Source organism: Diabrotica virgifera, chromosome 7 (genome assembly GCF_917563875.1).
Source record: "Diabrotica virgifera virgifera chromosome 7, PGI_DIABVI_V3a".
Classification (NCBI taxonomy): Eukaryota; Metazoa; Arthropoda; class Insecta; order Coleoptera; family Chrysomelidae; genus Diabrotica; species Diabrotica virgifera.
In genome coordinates, this window is record NC_065449.1 from 206,742,352 (window position 1) to 206,764,636 (window position 22,285).

The following is a 22,285-nucleotide window of genomic DNA, read 5'->3' on the forward strand; positions in this document are numbered from 1 at the left end:
TGTTCATTTGCCTCAGTGTGTTGTATGTTCAGAGGTTTTATGCAATGAAGCTATGAAACCGGCCAAACTCATGCGTCATTTTGAGACAAAACACAAAGAACTTGTTCAAAAACCATTGGATTTTTTCAAGCGCAAGGAAACTCAGCTTAAAAATGCAAAACAAGTAATGAAACAGTATTCTTCTCAGGATAAGGCTGCTTTAAAAGCATCTTTTTTAATTTCATTGAAAATAGCAAAAGCAAAAAAACCATTTACAATAGGAGAAGATTTAATTTTACCCTGTATTTTTGAAGCCACTAAAGAAGTACTTGGTGAAGAGTCAGCTAAAAAAATGAAAAACATAGCTCTATCAAATAATACAGTTACTAGAAGAGTTGAATCGATGGCAGCAGATGTTGAAAACCAACTCATAATAAAGCTTCACCAATCTAAGTGGTTTTCTTTGCAATTAGATGAGTCTACCGATGTTACAAATAAAGCAATTTTACTGGTGTATGTAAAATACATTGATCATGAAGAAAAGAAATTAAATGAAGAATACATGACATCTATTGAACTGCCAGGTCATACAAAAGGTCGGGACATTTTTAATGCTGTTGATGGGTATTTAAAGTTGCATAAACTATCTTGGAAAGACTGTGTTGGATTGTGTACTCACGGCGCGGCTGCTATGACATGCTCCAAACAAGGCCTTAAAAGTTCTGTACTGAAAGAAGCGGGAACGGAAGTACAAATAACACACTGCATTATTCACAGAGAAATGCTAGCAACCAAACAGTTGAGTCCTGAACTCAATGAAGTCCTCCTTACAGTTGTAAAGGCTGTGAATTTAATCCGGAGCAAAGCTCTTAATTCAAGATTGTTTGCTACGCTTTGTGATGATATGGGCTCGCTTCATTCCAAACTTCTCCTCCACACTGAAGTACGATGGTTATCCCGAGGGCGTGTATTGGCCAGATTTTATGAACTCAGAGAGGAGGTTTGTATGTTCCTTGACAAAAACAATCCAGAACTAGCAGCTGTGTTTCGGGATGGACAATGGGTGGCTAAACTTGCTTTTTTGACTGATATATTTGAAATTATAAATGTGCTGAATCTTGGTCTTCAAGGGCCCTCACACACAGTATTCGATCTGTGGAAAAAAATTGCTGCATTCAAACAAAAGTTAAAGTTATGGCAAACTGAAGTAGAGAAAGGATCTTTTGCTATGTTTAATCTGTTTTCTGAATTTATAATAGAAACGGAAGGTATGAATATAAATAAAGAACAGCTGTCATCTTTGGTAAAGGCTTACATAGCATCGCTTCAAGGGTATTTTGACAACTATTTCCCTGCCAGTTCTGACGTCAGTTCTAAAAACTTGTGGGTGGCAAATCCTTTTTTACCACTCAAGGATATTGATCTTACACTTAATGAACAGGAAGAACTTATTGAGATATCTTCTGATCCTCAGCTTGAAGTTGTCAAAATACAATGTGACAATATTGCAAGCTTTTTGATCAAGTTACTTGATGAGTACCAAACCCTCAGCCAAAAAGCCTTGAAAATTCTACTTCCTTTCAATTCTACATATCTTTGTGAAACAGCATTTTCAACACTAAATGTTATTAAGAATAAGCATCGTAACAGTTTGTTGAAATTGGATGCTCCATTCAGGTTGAGTTTGACCTCTTTGAAGCCAAATATCGAAGATCTTGCCAGTAAAATGCAAAACCAAGGAAGTCACTGAGAGACTTAGTGTCATATTTTGTAAGCGTTTTACAATAGATTTATAATGTTTCTATAACTATATTAAGACTATAACTATGTTTTTTTTCTAATTACTTACTCTTAATACAATGTATATTAAAGGATTTAAAATATATTTCTCTAGTTCTCAATTTAATTTACCTAGTTATAAAATCATGTAGTCCGCAGACGTTTTCTTATAGATCTTGTGGTCCTCGAGGGAAAAAGGTTGGGAACCACTGGTCTAAGATACGATATAAGGTCGATTTGCACCGATCTGTTTAATGGATAAAAATTATAGGATATATATGTAATTTAGCATGTTAACAATTACAAAAAACAAGGGTTGCCCGATCTAATCTTGTTCTAACTATAGCCCAGTAAATGAACGGGAAATTCGGCGATACCGTGTAATTTTCAGGGGCAACTCCGAATTGCATGAAAATTTGGATTTAGGTTCTACTTACCCTCCACTTCAAAGTTGAAATTGTGATGTTGGTTGCTTTTACTTGGGGGGTGACAGTCACCCCTTCTCGGGGGTGAAAAAACATATGTTCGAGATAAGACCGGAAATGGATAAATTGACTTATTTTAAGCAACTTTTGTTCTATAGAGTTTTTTATTTAAGTCAATATTTTCGAGTTATTTGCCATTGAAAATGTTGATTTTTCGACAAAAAAAAACAACTTTTTCAGACGGTTTTTCGCAAATAACTCAAAAAGTTAATATTTTATCAAAAAAAATATTAGCAAAAGTGTAGCTTATAAAAAAACCCAAAAAAAATGGTGTATCAGTAAAGTCTATCAATCAAATAAATACAAAGTTGTAGCTCATGAAAAATACGTTCTTATTCGTCTAATCCATTATCGAATATTTCAAGGTGAAATCACCGAAAAATTAAGCACTTTTCGGGAAAAACCCATTTAAACTTTTTTAAAGTGTTTATAAAAAGTTTGTTTTAATTGTTAACAAAAGTTTTAGCATTAAAAATAAGCGAGTTACGCTCAAAATAAAGTTGACCCTCTTTTTTTGTAAAATATCATGAAAATCTCACCGTGTTTAGTTCCCCAAATGAAATTAATCGCTAATCGAGTGTATGCAAATTTTGAACAGACATACCTTAACAAATTTTTGTCTTACGGAAAAACAAAATGAAACTAACATATTTATAATAGCAAAACCTACATTTTTTTACTCTTTAAGATGTTTCTTATCACTAATACTTTTTAAGTTAATTGGTAAAAATGAAATTTTTCGAAAAGTTTTTTTACTATAAAACCAAATGTTTTCAAAAATAAGCACTTCAAACCAATCAAACTTACTGATCATATAAACAATACACATAAAGTTTAAATAGATGGTAAAGCCAAACGATTACATTTAGGGTGCTAAATAGAGGGAGGTTTTCACGATTTTTTTTACCAAAAAAAAGGGGCCAACTTTTTTTTTCAGTGTAACTCGCTTATTTTTTATGCTGTAAACTTTTGTAAAAAACAAATAATAAGCTTTTTTCGATACTTTAAAAATGTTAATAAGGTTTTCCCGAAAAACGCTTCTATCTTCGGTGATTTCGGGTTGAATTATTCGATTTGGAATTAGACGAATAAGAACGTATATTTCATGAGCTACAACTTTGCTTCTACTCAATGTGTAGGCTTTACTGGTACATCATTTTTTTTCGTTTTTTTATAGGCTACACTTTTGCCAAAAATATTTTTTTCGATAAAATATTTATTTTTTGAGTTATTTGGGAAAAACGGTCTGAAAACGTAGTTTTTTTTGTCGAAAAATCAACAATTTAAATCGCGAATAACTCGAAAAGTATTGACTTACGTAAAAAACTTTATAGAACAAAAAATGCTTAAAATAAGCCAATTTATCCATTTCCGGCCTTATTTTAAACACGCGTTTTTCACCCTCCGAGAAGGGGTAAATGTCACCCCCCAAGTAAAAGCAACCAACGGCACAAATTCAACTTTGAAGTGGAGGGTAAGTAGAACCTAAATCCAAATTTTCATGCAACTCGGAGTTGCCCCTGGAAATTACACTCCAAAACGGTCATTTATTGGGCTATAATTAATGAATAATTAAAAATTGACATTTTTTTATAAAGGACACCGCACACATCTTATGGAAAATATAATGTCACTCAAATGAAATAAAATTTACATGAATAGATCCGTCCTGAAATTTCAATAATTTGATACTATTGCGCCAACTCTGAATTTTGCTTAATTAGTGCGTTAATTGTAATTAAAGTTTATCGAAATCACATTTTGAAGTCCATAAAAACTGGCATTCATAAATAATATCAGTCTAGCGGCTATTGAATACAGTATATTCACCACTAGCTTAAGCCAATTAGAGGCGGTACAACTAACCAAATTATACCTACTATATTATCAATAATAATATAAAAAGATAATGGTAAGCCCCTGCCTTAATCTCTCGAGAAGGATTTATGGAGTAAGCGAATAACAAGATCTTTTTTCTCTCTTTGACACCCGTACATTCCTATTTGATTTTAGATTTATTTTCATCAATTCACGCTCTTGTTAATCAAAATACAGAGTTGGCGCAATGGTATCAAATTATTGAAATTTCAGGACGCATCTATTCATGTAAATTTTATTTCATTTGAGTGACATTATATTTTCCATAAAATGTGTGCGTTGTCCTTTAAAAAAAATCGATCCGGGCAGATATTATTTCAGATTTTTTAGGTCATTCTAAACAAAAAAGGTCTTGTGTAATTTTTCTCTAAAGTTGATCGTATTCTAGTTATAAACAATTTAAAACTGAAAAAAGAACGAAAGATGGCGATTTTCAAGGCTCAGATTTTTCTATAACATATCATTTTTGAAATTACGAAGTACCTAAATTCAAGTTCAAAGGTTATTCTATCAGTTCTTGAGTCTTTTGAACTTATTTCATTCTGAAACATTGTTTTTTAGTTGTTAATGCCAATCTTTCCAAAAGAAACCTTCCTCATTAACAATTAAAAAAATATATTTTAGAATAAAAAATGGCTAAAATTCTTATCGAGATCTGATATAAAAAGGTTTGAACTTGAATTTATATACTTGACGATTACAAAAATGATATTTTTTACTTGTGTTTTTGAGCCTTGAAAATTGTCATCTTTCGTTCTTTTTTCAGTTTTAAATTGTTTATAACTCCAAAACGATCAACTCTAGAGAAAAATTACAAAAGACCTTTTTTGTTTATAATGATCCAAAAAATCTGAAATAATATCTGCCCGGGTCGAATTTTTTTTAATTGTTAACAAAAATGTCATTTTTTAATTATTAACTAATTACAGTTAGAACAAGATTAGATCGGGTAACCCTTGTTTTTTGTAATTTTTATCATGCTAAATTACATATCCAATAATTTATATCCATTAAACAGATCGGTGCAAATCGACCTTATATCGGATCCTCTACTAATACATTGAGAGTCGTACTGTGCTTAGGAATGTATAATTAAACCATTGACAAAAAGGCGAAAATAAAAACTAAACTTAAAGGAAAATATTTATAAAAACCTAAACTAGAAGTAATATTTTTAGTCCGTTCTTTAACGGTAAAATATTGCAAAACCTCTAAATTTTAAAGAACCGCTTGGATTGACATGAAATTTGGTATACACATAGCTAACAAGTCAAAGAAAAAAAGTGATATTGTGCCGATATGTGCTTTTGCCCTGGGGGTGGTTTTCACCCCCTGTTGGGGGTGAAAAAATATTCGTCCAAAGAAAGTCAGGAAATGGATAAACTGGCTAATTTTAAGTAACTTTTGTTCTATAGAGTTTTTTCACTAAATACTTTTCGAGTTATTTGGCAGTGAATATGTTCATTTTTCAACAAAATAACCACTCTTTTAGACGGTTTCTCGCAAATAACTCAAATAGTAAGTATTTTGTCGAAAAATAATTCTTAGCAAAACTATATCCTGTAAAAAATTTAAAAAAATGGTACATATATCATGTCTTTACACCTTGTAGAAGAAGAGTTATAGCTAATGAAAAATGGGTTCATATTCGTCAAATTCCAAATGGAATATTTTAACGTGAAATAACCAAAAATTAAGCAGATTTCGGGGAAAACTCATTACAACTTATTTAAAGTGTTTAAAAAAAGCTTCATTTTTGTTTTATAAAAAAAAATTCTAGCATCAAAATTAAACAAGTTACGCTCAAAATAAAGTTAGTCCCTTTTGGTTTTTGTAAAAAAATCGAGAAAATCACCCCTCCAATTAGTATCTTAAATTAGCTTAATCGTTACGACTTCACAAGTTTCTTGACTCGTGTATATATTGTTTATATGATCTGTAAGTTTCATCGGTTCCAAGTCCTTATTATTGAAAGGGCTGTAGTTAAAAAGGATTGAACGAGTCACTGATCACGAATGTATGCAAATTTAGAAACACCAAATCTTAATCAATTTTTGTCTAACAGAAAAACAAAAAATACATGATATTCAGAAAAGTAAATCTGCCTTTTTTGTTTTTCGAGATTTTTGGTATCTCTAACAATTTTTAAGTTATTTTGAAAAAAAGCATATTTTTCAAAATTTAAGTTTTTCAAAATTTTACTTTGAAACCAAATTTTTTCAAAAATATGCACTTTGAATCGATGAAACTTACAGATAATATAAACACAACATAAGTAAAATAATTTGTGGAGCGGTTACGATTAATTTAGTTTACGTTGCTAATTAGAGGATGGTCTTCCCGATTTTTTTTTGCAAAAACAAAAGAGACTAACTTTATTTTGAGCGTAACTTGCCTAAATTTAATGCTAGAAACTTTTTGTAAAAACAAAAATAAAGCTTTTTTTAAACACTTTAAAAAAGTTATAATAAGTTTTCCCCAAAAAGTGCTTAATTTTTTGGATATTTCACGTCGAAATATTCTATTTGAAATTTGGTGAATATGAATCTATTTTTCATTGGCTATAACTCTGGTTCTACGAGATACAGAGACCTAACGCGTACACTATTTTTTTTTTACTTTTTTATAGGCTATATTTTTGCTAAGAACATTTTTTTCGACAAAGTACTTACTTTTTGAGTTATTTGCGAAAACCGTCTAAAAATGTGGTTATTTTGTTGAAAAATGAACATATTCATTTGCAAATAACTCGAAAAGTGTTGACTTGGCGAAAAAGCTCTATAGAACAAAAGTTACTTAAAATTAGTCAGTTTACCCATTTCCGAACTTAGTTTGGACATATATTTCTTCACCCCAAAGAGGGGGTGAAAGTCACCCCCAGGGCAAACGCACACATCGGCACAATATCACTTTTTTTCTTTGACATGTAAGCTATAAGTATGCCAAATTTCATGTCAATCTAAACGGTTCTTTAAAATTTAGAGCAAAAACCGTGAAAGAATGGACTATTTTGAAATCCACACGTTTTTTAAATATTCTACCGTAGAATACGAATGTCCCTGCATTTGTGTAATATTCGAAATGGCAATATTTGTAAAACGAAGTGAAAGGTATTCATTCCCAGTAAAAAGGGAGTATAAATGAAGTTCGTTTGGAGTATATTAAAGCCGGTAATATACAACGATTTCTCAGTTTACGTTTTAAGTAAATGAGTTGAAAAGATATAACGAAACATCCATTCGTAAGAACTGACGGACGAAATTTAAATGACGAAGAGAATTTATACGCTTTCTAAAACGGTTAATGAGTAAATGAATAAATGACATTTTATAAAGAGATAAATTTTAAAATAATAAATAGGAAATTGTAGTTAATTTACTTAAAATCTAAAGTTGATACAGTTACGGATAGATTTATAGGTAATAAAAAAACTATTTTCCAAATATAACGGAGATATAGATGACTTCAGGTAGTGTAAAAGAATAAAAGAAAAATAAAAAATTGATGAAAATCCGTTATAAAATAAACAAACATGTTTGTTCTGTTGTTTTTTTTAAACCCTGTAGATTTAAGTAGTCATTGTATATTATAATTGAAAAAAGAAAAACCAAGAAAAAAAGAGAAAAGAAAAAGCAAAACAAAGGGAAAAAAGCAAAAAACAAAAAAAAAAGAAAACTAAGAAGATGTAAACCTCCGGAGATGTCGAATCGGGTTTATGTCTTAGCGTAGTAAAAAAACAATTAATAAGAAATAATAATAAAAAAATAATAAAAAAAACAAATTAAAGATATAAAAAAAATAAATATGTACAAAAAATATTTACAACCAAAACAGTGTATTATTTAGATAATAATTGTAATATGTTAGTTTGTTATGTATTTAGAGTTAGAAATTCAGAAAAAAATTCCTCTGACTGAAAAAACAAATTTGTTTGTTTTTAAAATAACAAAATATCTGGCTAATTGGCTCGCCCAAGGCCATCAAATTCACACACAAAAAAACAAGGCCCCTGTTATATTTTGAAGCGCTTGGCTTTGTAGGGTGGTGAGAAAGGTCGCACAAGATTACAATGCCGTCTTTGTCTACCAAAGTACCTATTGAACCATAAGTAACTGTCGGTCGTATCACTGATGTATGTAACAAACAGATTACCTTTGGCTTCAATCCCCAGGTTTTACCTACAACTCACCTGCAGTTCCAGAAGAGCCACTTAGCCCTGTTGGTTATATTGTTATTTATTTAAATTGAGTTTGGAATACAGGGTACCCCTAGATACTTGACCTCATTGGTTTTCTCTCATACCTCTTCAAATAATTTTAGCTCACTCGGTCCAGTAAGCTTTCTCTTATTTGTTAAGGATACCAATTTAGTTTTGGAAAGGTTCACGGAGAGGTTCTCTTTCAGACATCAGTTCTCTATGTAATGAACGGCCTATTGCAGCTGATGCGCAACAGTGCTGGGAAATGTTCCCATAGTCACCATTACAATAACTTCTACAAAACCCAGGACTCAGATTCCTTGAGCGCTTATCCTATGAATTAACTCATCGACAACTGTCCCAGTGTCCTATTTATATATCGGGTTATAATTCAAAAATAAAAAATGTAAATTAATTTCATGTACATTTCCTTATTAAGAACAAGATTACTGATAATTATAGGTATACCTATAAGTAAAATTTTGGAATTTGAAAAAAAATATAATAATTTGAGCATTAATGGGTTAAATTTAAAACTGAATGTTTAATTGAGTATATTTTTAATACTAATTTGTTATAAATTTTTTAGGCTTAAGGGAGGGGGGATACGGTTTGAAATATTTAATTTTTTTTTTATTATTTCAAATAAAAGTGCCTACTTTCAAGAATACTCTATGAAAATTTCAAAATAATCGGAGTAAAATTACCAGAGATACAGCGTGTTGAATATCTCTACCTTCGACTCGCTTTGCCGCGACTTCGCGCCAGCACCCTTGAGCGTAGTGAGAAACGTTAAACAACTGTTCGCCTTCTCTTTTGTAGATTACTCCTCGATTCAAAAAACATATTCCAATGTGCATCACTTTACGATTTGGCAGACAAATAAGAAGATGAAGGTGCAGTTGTCAAAACTTTAAACGCATTTTTCTCAAAACTGCTTTTTCAAATGCGGTGGACATTGTAACTAAAAAACTGCTTGGCCGATCTACCTGATATTTTGCACAGATTTTCTTTAGACATTTCATAAGGTAACAACATCGAGATATTTTTCTTCTTTTGCTTATTTTTTGTTCAACAATAATAAATCTGTTGATCTTCACAAAATTTTTACGAAAAATTTCATTTTTTTGATTTCTGTGTGATACCAAAAATTCAAAAATCATTAAAAATAAAAAACTCGACCTTGAAACCTCGCGAAACTCATAAGCTAATTAAATCTCGTTGAACTTGTTGTTTCGTATGATCGAGTGACGAGTTCCGATGTCCACTGCAAAATCCATTTTTTTGTGAGCTGCCTGTCAAAATTTGTCACCAATGGCTTATTTTTCAATATTTTGGATGGAATTTTTTTCTAAATATTCTTTGGATTGTACTTAACATGCTTATTTAATTTAAAAATAAAATAATTGTACCATAGCTTCGAAAAAATTCACAAAGATGTGCTTGATATGTTGATTTCAAACCATACCCCCCCTTCAAACTGAATAGCTTTGACTGTATTAGTAGAGCTGTTTTGTACTTTCTTAAAGTATCCATTGTGATATTAAATTATATACATCTGGCTTAATTTAAATCCAGAATCAATTCTGAGCATCTCTTTGTAACACACAGCCCTCCTTTCTGGTTGTATTCACACCGCAAGGGTGTGCTTTAGCACTTCATAAAGCGCTCGGAATGCTACAAAAGTATGTCCTCGAGTTTCCCAAATTCTCCCATCTAACAATAAACCTCTTACTCCTTTCAAGACCTTATAGACTTCATTGCCTGGATTAATAGCCGAATTAATTCCCTAAAATCGACACCTTCTAATCAGGTGTCAGGATATGGACTATCCAGCCATCATTTTAATCCAAGAAGACGGTTCATGATTCTCTGGCCTCAAATTAAATAATTAGTGGGTTAAGATTCGATGACGTTGCTCTAATTTACGGGCACTGGAACGACGGCTGGAATTTCGTTGATATCGATTTTGCCTGCCTGGGGTATATATAGATATATATGTATGTGGAAAGGAAGTTCGCACTCGCTTGGAATTCCGAGAAGAGCGGTTAATAAGAGTTGAACGTGAATATGTATACATTTCTACATACCGGGTTCTTTTCTTGGGAAGGGAAGTTTTCTTGTGCTGTCTATATTTAATTATTTTTATGTCTTTTTTACTCTTGTAAGGTTATTTAGGCAATTTCTTATGTTCTGTGCTAAGCAGAAATGTCTTTGTAAATTATTTGCCAAATAGTTTTGAATAACATCTACCTTCAGTATTAAGTATTATAATTCCCTCGTATGTATCTACCAAAAATCGTGATACAAACCTGTTTTAAACTGGGTGTACCAAGTACTCGCACATATACATTTCTTACGTTTCTAATACCTTGTTCTTTATGGTAAATTGTGAGTTTCTACCTAATGCGTATTTGTATTTCACGTTTATCCCTTTTATTTGTACCATAGTGTATATGAGATAACAAAATACCAGACTACATTACAAAGATAAAAGTAGAATCTATACAGGATGACTCCACAAGATACCTATTCTCAAAAACAATAACAAAAAGAAGCAGAAACATATGTATCACGGAGAGTGCTGGAATTAAAGAGAGCTGGGCAAAACATATAGTAAGAAATGCAAGAATAAAAAAACCGAGTACAATAGATATTTCATCGAGAAGGGCAAAAACTTCTGTTGGAATTTGCAGACCATATCGATTGTAACGGTCCGAAGGTCATTATTATTTTTGCTCCACCCTATATACTCAGTCCATTAATCATGTTTGTGTTTCAGTGTATTACGTAATCCATTTCTCACAATGTTGGATTGATTTTGTGTTCTCATGGATATTAATATCTCTTTTATCCGAGGGACCTCGATATGTTTCGTACCGCCAAAAGAATCGGGACTCGTAAATCTTTTACTAATGTATTTTTGGCGACTTTGAGACTGAAATATGTTATTTTGAAGCTGATTTGTTTATGTTGAGAATTCCTTTATAGAGATTAAGTGGCTCTGAGTGTATTTATATAATCCAACAAGTTTACACCTGCACTATTGCGAACGTTGTGAAAAAGCCTGGGAGAATACTGAGCTGAGATATAGCTATCAGAATTTCGTTTGGTTTAGTCCTATTTGCGAGGGAGTTATTGCCTTTAAAGGCGTGGTTGAAATTTGCTTAAATCTTTTCTATTCGTTTTGAAATGAAGAGTGGAAATTGGCAAATTTTTTGATTGGTAAAACCGGACATGGTTGAGTAGGATAGAAAAATGGGGAGATGGAATGAGTTTTGGGTTGTGAAAGAGTTCGAGGTAGATTCGAAATCAGTTCGAGGTAGTCTAGAAGAGAGATCAGTTCTGGTAATCTAGAGCAAGAAGCTAGAGCCTTTCCGTCTGCAGGCTCTTTGCCTTGCTGACGGAGAAAATTGTTGATAATAGTTCAATGGAGATAGTTGTTTGTATTTAGTACAGTTCAGTTTTTGTTCCAGAGCCGAAGTAGGCTTAAGTGGCTGCTGTGGTCGTAGAGTGTAAATTCTCGACCGTATTTTGTGTTTCTAATGATGGATTAAACAGATCCATCGGTTTTTTTTGTCGAAAAGTTTTTCGTTTTTTTTTTTTATAAGTTTAAATAATAACAATAGTATACAAGTGTTGCATACAATAAACAAACAATGGAATTTCATCTCTAATATAATTAATAGCTGTACTTTATCTGTCAAAATGAGTATCGTTATGTGTCGTGGCAACAAATGTGCCGTAACATCAGGACGATGTTTAACACTTTAACTGCCGCATGGATGGACTATGGATCACCCACGGATAAAGAACACAACAAGGTACTTGCGCTATTTTTAATTGTTAAACGCTTACCTTTCGCGTGAAAACGTAAGAGTTCAACAAGTAAACAGTAAATAAACAAGTAGGTAAGTAAACAAGTAGTAAAATGATTAAAGACTTTTTTTTGCAACTTTGCTAAAATTTTATTTATTTCAATAAAGTAAGAATTGTGTTTAATTATTATATTTTCTTTACCAATCTCTATCCTTCTTATAAAGTAATCACGCATGAAAGTAGCCTACGGTAAGTACAGACATTTCAAATAACCGGCATTCTTAGTTTTATATTTTTTTATAAATACGCATATATTATATTTTCTTTTGTAGTTATGGCGCCCCCTCCCCCTTCCCCTATTATTACGCCTAGCTCTACAGCTACGTGTTTTGCAAAGAAAAATCGCAAGGGAGATCTTTAAGCCCGTATTTAAAGAACAGCACATGGAGAAGAACTATATCCAGACGCTAAGCTAATAAAAGAAATAAAGTCCAGAAAACTCCAATATACAGGACAACTCAGAAGACATTCTAACGAAAGAATAATAGAGCTCATGTAGAAAGAAGTCCCAACTGGAAAAGGACCACGGGGAGGACCTCGACTCCGGTGGCGAGATAATACAGCAGGAGACCTTGAATCTATGGGCGTGCAGAATTAGATGAAAATTGCTCAAGACAAAGAAAAATGTGGTCGTGTTGCCAGCTGAAACCCACGAATTGTTGTAACGCGACGAAGTACGTAAGTAAAGTGTTTATATCATTTTTAGTTTTAAAAATTATTTTACAATATTATTTTAGATTAAAAATGAATAACCATTTTCAATTTCGTTGCAACACGAACCTACAGCCGGATTATATTCTAGTTCAATCAGAGAGTGCAGCAAGCACCTCTACCGGTTTCGAAACTTATTAGTCTCTCATCAGGAGGCACATATTATGCTGCTCTCTCTAACCCAACCAGTACAAACCCCGACGTGCAGTCACGGATTGCAACGAACGAAATGGCAGGGGTGCCCTAGCGGCAGATTGAAAACTTAGTCTTTTGCTAGCAGTTGCTTTTAAAATAGGTTTCTTGTTTCGTGTTGCAACTAAATTGAAAATGGTTATTCATTTTTGATTTACATGTTTACTCTGATTGGAGTACGAAGGGAAGCATTCTCGTTGGAACTTTACCGCGCTGAGCGGATGGGACGTGAATTATAAATTGTAAAATTCCCTCATCTTCTTTAGTCTCAGCATCCGTTATGGCTTGCAAATTTTACAAGTCTCGGCTTGTAATCAATCTGGTGGAATGTAAAGTAATATTTTAATAATTTTTTTTTCCTTACATTACGCATCAACCACGCAGGGTTATTAGCGTGTATGGATTGTGTTACAAAATTATAAATTAAAAATAGGTTTTAAACATAACAATAGGAAATTATAAAAAGCCCTAAATTTATACAAAGTAAAAGTAAAGTAAAATACAGTAAAACCTCGATAGAACGGACCTCTATTTAACGGACTTTGGATATAACGGACAAGAAATCCGATCAAATACAAAAAAAATTGAATGCAAAAAATATGAAAAATGGAATTCTGGAAGAAAAATCAGCAAGAACATGATCTCGGTACTGTTTTGTGCCAACGCCGATGGATCGCATTGATTGACTGTTATATTGTTGGCAAATCTCGTAACCCCTTGAGTTGTCAAAGATATAATGCATCATCTGCCAGTTTCATATTATAGCTCTAATAAGGCATGGTTCATCACAGATATTTTTAAGAATTGGATTTTTAAAGAACTTGCACCTACGGTGAGAAAATTTCAAGTGAAGAAACTGGAAATACTGCCGAAAGAGGTGAAATATTTATAGATTTTAGGCAACGCTCCTGCTTATTCCCCAGAAAATATTCGACATTCAGAAGATGGCAACTTTAATTGTATGTTTTTGCCAAAAAATACATCGCTTATTCAACCCATGGATCAGTAAATAATTTTGGCAACCAAACGAATATTTTGCAAAAAGTTTTTAGATGAAGTAGAAAAGTAAAAAAGTAGCAAACAACTGATTCCTTTGTACACTGTATTTAAATACAGTACATATTTTTTTAAAACAAAATTTGACTGATTTTAAAGATATTTTTATATAACGGACTTTCGGCTTTGACGGACATCCCGTCCCCCAATTTGTCCGTTATATCGAGGTTTTACTGTACTATATTCTTGGTAAAAGGTTGCAGTCTTTGAGGAATATAAAGATGCTTTTTGTATCACTGTCTTTTCCGAGTGCTCTATTTATTGTTGGTGGTATGTTGTACTTTATACTAGGGATGGGAAAAACCTACCTGTTATAACCTAAAATCGGTTTTTTTAATTCGAAACAACCGGTTTTACCGGTTGTTTTTTGTCCCGGTTATAACCGGTTTTTTCTTTTCAAAGTAATAACCGGTGAAAATCCGAATAAGTTACCTGTGGAAAAAAAATTAACTTAGAGAAAAATACAGAAATTTCTATCTATTTTCGATCTCAATCATATTTATGTATTATAAATAATATGCGAAGTAATTAACCCAAACAACCATAATTCAAATTTTATTTACTAATAGAGAACTGGACGAAAGTGTCACATCAGATTTTATGAAACGATTTTGGGGAATAGTTATTTAGATTTAGATGATAATATTTACATAAAAAAGTAAGTGATCTGCTTGAAATCGATATTCCAACCATCATCTAAAAAATTGTTTATACTTGAGTACTTGAGACTCTTGTATGAAATGTGAATACCGAAATACGATTAGGAGTCTCCATTATGTAATTTTTAAACAATAAAATAATTCTTAGGAAATAAAAGGTAGGTATTATCCAAAAGTATTAAAAAATATTACCTACTGAAATTTTTTGATGGTAATAGAAATAGAGAAGTAAATAATGAATTGGTTTATCGAATTTAATTTTAAGTAAAATATTTAGTCATTTGGATATTTTTTTAAACTCGATAGATCCAAGGGACATTTCGGTAGATCGGTAGGATCATCACTTTTGGGAATATCCCAATTATTCAGCAAGCAATATACGCCGAGGCCGTCTACAACGAGCGACGAATCAGAGATTGGGATACTTTCGCCCATTTTAGGGTAATTTGAAAGCTCCTGGGAAAATTTGTGTAGGTTGAATTGGTTGGGGAATTTTTCGGGAGGAAAATTGAGCAAACTAAAGTGCAATATAAATGTAACATTATAACCTATTGAGTATTTGCTTTTGATTAAAAAAACCGAAAACCGGTTTTTGGAACAACCGGTTTTTTTGACCGGTTATAACCGTAAGTAAAAAAACCGGTATACCCGAAAACCGGTTTTTTGTTCAACAACCGCCATTCCTACTTTATACTTCGGACACTGCAATAAACAATGTTTTACGGTAAGGACACTTCTACACAAATCACACACAGGTTGATCGGCACGTTGGAGTATGTAGCCATGGGTTAATTGAGTATGGCCAATCCGGAGACGTGTGAAGATTACTTGTTCTCTTCTGTTTTTGAATTGTGGAATTTGATTGTGATTAATGTCAACTTCGTACAACTTGGTTGGGGAGTCCCTCCATGTATCCTGCCATATTTTAAAAGTATTTTCTTTGAAATATGCTTTCGGGTCGGTGTGTAGGGTTTTCATGTTCTCTTCTGCGTTTGGGTTATTAGGTGCATTCTTTGCTATTTTGTCTACAACCTCGTTACCTTCGATTCCAGTATGAGATGGTACCCAAATAAAATTAACTTTAATATTCATATTTTCTGCCTGTTTTAGTTCCTTTTTAATTAAAAGTAGTAGTGGGTGATCAGAATAGAGTTGTTTTAAAGCCAATATTGAGCTGAGAGAATCTGCAATAATGATGCTTCTCTTTTTATTTTTGTTAACTATCAGAGCTAATGCTGTTAGAATAGCAAACAGTTCAGCGGAGAACGTTGTTGTGTATGAAGGTAATTTATAAGCTGCTGTGTAATCTGTCGAGTAGATTGCTGCGCCAGTTCCGTCTTCGTTTTTGGAGTCATCGGTGTAAACTTTGAAGCAGCTGCCATATTTCAATATTGTTTTATGTGCTATTAGATTGAAAATTTAGTCTTTTATTTTAGATTGCTTTAGAAGCACCCTATATCTAAAATTATCCTTTCATTTAACATTTTTCATTCGTTCTTTATACAAGATATTATACACTCTAATACTCATTTTCTATGGTTTCAGTCTATTAAGGAGCTGTTCATTCCTAACTCAAAAACGATAATACCACATAATTGGCATTCATATTTTAGAAAAGCGATTTTTGTTTTAATCAAAGCTAAGTGGAGAGACTTAATTTGTTACCTAATTCCTAAGACAAGATCCCGTGTAAAGCAGAGAGAAGCTGTAATGATTCATTCATGCAGTCATGTGACTGACTCTTCAAAGAGAATTAGCTTTTCCTTTTAAAAGTCGTTCGTTACTCACTTTCTGCTTATTAAATTTCTTAAAAATTACATGTAGGAGATTGTACGTTGAACGCATTATTATAAAGGACGGTTATGTAAAAATTTGGTATTGGATGATTAGGCCAATCAAGTAAAAATAAGCCTTTTTCGTCACAATAGGGAACTTGCACATTTTTATGTTAAAAAAATTAAAAAATACCAAGTTTCTTGTAAATGGTATTGTGATTTATGGTATACAGCCAGCTACAGGAAGTTTATTTTCCTCCTGGATTTTTATGTTATTACGTAATAATGTTGAGTTTAGTTTAAAAATAAGATTTCCAAAAAAATTTCACATCTCAAAAGCTCATAGTAAATTGGAAGTACAAATTTAAAATCATCTGTGTATTTAAATCATTTCAAACGATCGAAAAAGCGAACCCTTGTAACGTCATATCGTAATAATTTGTAATGACATTTCCCTGTCTCATATAAAAGTATGTAGCATTTTGTTTAGTTTGGGGTTTGATACAGTTTTTGGAAGAGATAGTATTGTGTGTGTGTTTACTATGTAAAATAAAACTTTTTCTTCCTACTTTATAAAGAGGCTCAAGCCTGATTTACTTCGGTTTTTAGCCACAATTGACATTGTCTGACCATCTTTTCCTCGGTCGTCCCAGTGATCTTCTTCCATTTTGGCGATTTGTCTCTTGCTATTCGTACTATTAGTCCTGTCGTCAGGGGGAGTACAACGGCCTCCTTAATTCAGATGGACTTACCTAAGTTTTTTTCATGTATTTTGACCCGTAGAATACGAATTTTTTGGGTAACAGTTGATCCGGATGTCGATAAGATTGTTATAGACAAAGAACTTGAGGAATTACATAACAGCGATTTCCCGCAAAACAAAATATTTTTTTGTATTATTTGGGTCATTCTAAGCAAAAAATGTTCTGGCAAGTTTTTTCGTAGGATGCATAGTTTTCGAGATAAGCGCGGTTGAACTTCCAAAAAATCGAAAAATTGCAATTTTTGAACCAGAATAACTTTTGATTAAAAAATAAAATAACAATTCTGCTTACTGCATTTGAAAGTTCAAGTCAAATTCTATCGGTTTTGATTATTTGCATTGCTAAAAATTAATTTTTTTATTCTTAAACAAAGCTATAAACAGTAATAAACACCTAGTGCGTGAGTGATGTTTTCAATGATTTCTCATTTAAAATCGAACAAGTAGGTAGAGTAGGTACTAGTGCAAGCGAGACAATATCTACGTAGGATGTATTAAAACGCATGTATTAGGTACGGGAAACACTATGTGTTTATAGCTTTGTTTGACAATAAAAAAATAAATTTTTAGCAATGAAAATAATCAAAACCGATATAATTTAACTTGAACTTTCAAATACGGTAAGCAGAATTACTATTTTATGTTTAAATCAAAAGTTACTCGGGTTCAAAAACTGCAATTTTTCGATTTTTTGAAATTTTAACACCGGTTATCTCGAAAACTATGAATCCTACGAAAAAACTTGTAGAAACATTTTTTGCTTAGAATGACCCAAAAAATACGAAAAAATGTTTTGTTTTGCGAGAAATCGCTGTTATGTAATTCCTCAAGTTCTTTGTTTATAACAACCTTATCGACATCCGGATCAACTGTTACCCAAAAAATTCGTGTTCTACGGGTCAAAATACATAAAAAAGACTTGGGTAAGTCCATCTGAATAAAGGAGGCCGTTGTGTCCCCCCTGTTGACAGGACTATATTATATTTCTTGATACTAAGTGTACTAGGTGTATTTTGAACAAAAAGAAAATATAACTTTTAGTATATTTTGGTTAGATGTACCTACATTACAGATTTAATGATAGTTACCTATACAATATTTTTCTGGAACTGTTTTTACTATAAAATTAAGATAAACTGATCATAATAAATATTTATGTTCATAATAGGTAAGTTATCATACTGCCCTTTATAAAAACCCTCTACGGTCATTTAAAAAAAAATTTCTTTAAAAACCTCAAATATTATGAAATATAATATGAAGGGTACAGGGTAAAAACAGCCAAAGTCACAAATCTGTTGTTTGTAGTATGTAATTCGAATTTTTAACTTTAAATCGGCATTCCTTTATTTACAAGTATGTAACTAATCTAAAATGTGAAAATATTTTTTTTTTCAGTAAGCATTTTTTATTAGTGTATTATAATCAAAACTAATGTTTAAAGTATTAATTTTTTTTTGTTAACTTTTCATTGACTGTTGTTTCCTTTTTTCCTGTGGACTCTGGCTGTACGGTATCTTTTCAAATGTTAAAAGCTATGGACTAAGGCTATGTTTTGCATTTTTTACAAATAGAATGGTGACTTCTGATTGTTTAGTACCGAATGGCGCGAATAACTCAATTTAAAAAAAATGTGACTTTGGCTGTTTTCCCCTGTACCCTTCATATAGTCCACAGTCCCCCGTAAGTCGGAAAATATCGACCGCACGGAAATAAAACAGAAATTATAGAAAATCACCTTTTCAACAATTTCAGTTCCCGCACTTTTTGTCGAAAAGTTTGTAAATGCCAGATGGCATTGGAAGAAAATCAAGATGGTGGCAATTTTATTAAATTCAGACTTTCAGTTGGTCTATCTTCCCACATGATGGGTGTGGCTAAATTCTAAGGTGCTTTGATTTCAAACCTAAACATCCTAATATACATGGGTTCGATCCCCAATTCAAATTTTTATTTTTTTATACATTTTATGATTGTAAGTATATTAATTATAAAAATTTTTGGTATTGTCTTAATAAAAAATTTTGGAAAGCAGTAAGTATTAAAATTAGTTTAATATTTAAATAAAATATAAGTAAACTGTTTAAAGTATATTAATTTCGTTGAAATCATATTATAGAAGTATAACTTCTTACGTGCGTACAAAGTACACACACATTCTTTTTTTCTATTACAAAAATGTATAATTTTGTAATTATACACTTTTTAATACTTTCTATCAAACTTTATTTCTAAAATTGAACATTGAAAAAAATTGTACAGGTTAAAATAATTAAACAAATAACAAATTTTGAAAAGTAACTCTCCAAATATGGCTTGATCCTACAACAAACGTGGCAGAAGCTTTAGATGTAACGTTTATCAAGATACCGTGACATTTGGGTGAAAAGCTGCTTCTATTTTGAGTGAAAGTGATCGCATGACTGCATGAATGATTAATCCTCTTTGAGTAACTTTCTTACAAGTTTAATTGAGGGTATATGAAGATTAGGCTATCCCAGAAAGTATACTGTTTAATACAAGATGTGAACTTTTCAAATATAACTTGGGCGATACGATGTTTAAAAGTAATGTGGGACGACAAGAAAAATAATTGCCACAACTTTTGTGGAAATAATAAATGTTTGTGTGGGTGGACTTCAATAAAAATGTGACTCAAACACAGAGCCTATTTTACTTCAAATCGGGCCCGAGGCACTACACAATTTTCAGGCCCCTAAATATAATTTAATAATAATAATACTTTTTTTATATATTAATTATGTATTTAGTTTTATTAACCCGGGAGCAGTCTCGCTCACTTCTGTTACGTAAGTAGTCGCGCGTAAAGAAAAGATCTCACAACCAGATTTAAATATGAATTTAAATCAAATTTCTAACAATTTGAAAGCTAATAAGTTCTCACCTAAACCATAAATTCCACAAAAAAAAATAAAAAAATTTAAAAAAAAATAAAAAAAAAAATTCTACGCATTACTACTATCTTTCTCGAGACACTTACGAGTGGAAAACAATGTTGAACAATTTTTCATCAAGATATCAGGGAAAAAGATAAAATGTGAGATCTTTTCTCTGGGCGCAACTGCTCCCGGGTTAATAGTAATATAGTTGCACCAGAAATTTTAATTTTAATTAAGAATAAATATCTAAAATTTATATTTAAACAATTAAAAATTGTTTGATTGTTTAAATAAAAATTTTTAAACATGAGTAAAATTTGAATAGGTATAGAGCACATTATTGGTACATTATAGATAACAATAAAATTTGACTAACGTGCCTAACGTGCAACTAGACGAAAATACAAATCCCATCCCTATTAAGAGAGGCGTGAGACAAGGAGACGTAATATCGCCGAAGCTTTTCAACCTAGCACTAGAAGACGTCTTCAAAACGACAAATTGGTCAACCTATAGCATTAACGTTAATGGCAAGAAGCTAAATCACCTCAGATTCGCTGACGACATTGTGATAATAGCGAGCTCATTCGAGGAACTGCAAATTATGATAGAGGAACTCGCAGGCAGCTCCCAATACGTCGGTCTAAAAATGAACATGAAGAAAACAAAAATAATGACAAACACAGATGACCCCAGACGCATAACTATAAATGGCAGTGAGATAGAAAAAGTCCAGGAATATATCTACCTAGGCCAAATCCTGAAACTTGACAAAGAAAACCAAAGTGCGGAAATTAATAGGAGAGCAAGACTAGCATGGGCAGGATTTGGAAAACTTGGTTGGATACTTAAGAACCGCAAAATACCTCAATATTTGAGGACCAAAGTGTTCAACTAGTGAAAACGACTGTCAGATAAAAAGAGGAGCGACTGGGTAAGATCAAAAACAAAAGTCGAGGACATAACAACAAAAGTTGCCAAACTTAAATGGAGCTTTGCAGGCCACACTGTTAGACAAAAAGACCAACGTTGGAATGCCACGATACAACATTGGAGACCTTACCAAAGTAAACGACCGAGAGGAAGACCACAGATGAGATGGGTTGATGATATTAAAAGAGTAGCCGGAACGAATTGGAAATATGTTGCTCAGGATAGAGACCGATGGAAGGAGTTGGGAGAGGCCTATGTCCAAACGTGGACGATAGAAGGCTAAGAAGAAGAAGAAGAAGAAGAAGAACGTGCCAATTGATGAAATATATCCAGGAGATCGCTCATGTTGAATAACAACTGTCCTATTGATATTTTTCAACAGTTTATAAACGTAACAATAAACACGGCTATATTTAGAACAACAAACTACACTAACTTCTCGCGAATAATTTTTTCCCTATTAGCTGTTGTTTTATAAAAAATCGCACTTTACTTTCTGGTTTTATTATCATCCAGTTGTGTAAAACACTCACTAATTTTATCAATATTTTGATTTCGTCGATTAGATTATTTTTAAAAAGTCTCTACGAAAAGAGTTATTGACATTGTCGTTTTCTATAGATGACGGAAATATACGTGTGACAGGTGAAGTCGCTTGAAAATTAACAGTGAAGTCATCATCTTTCATCTTCTTTGATTTAGACAAGTCAAAACCGGCGGGTTCGTTGGAAAAAATATTCCCATGAGATTTTTTTGCATAATCATATTCGTGAGACATACCAGAATAAGGTTCAAGAAGTCGCCCAGGTGAAAAGTGGTCCAATTTTTTTTTCAATTTTTTTAATCAAATTGCAAAAATCAATATTTTAGGTTTTTTGGACGATTCTGGACAAAAAAGTCTGTTATAATTTTTCTCTAAAATTGCTCTTTTTCGAGTTATAAGCAATTTAAAATTGAAAAACCGAAAAATGGCGATTTTTTAGGCTTAATAACTCGGTTAAAAGTTATTATTATGAAAGTCAGAAAGTGATCAAATAAAAGTTTAAAGCCCGCCCTACAAGATCCTGAAGAAATTTTGTCATTACTTTATCACTAAGC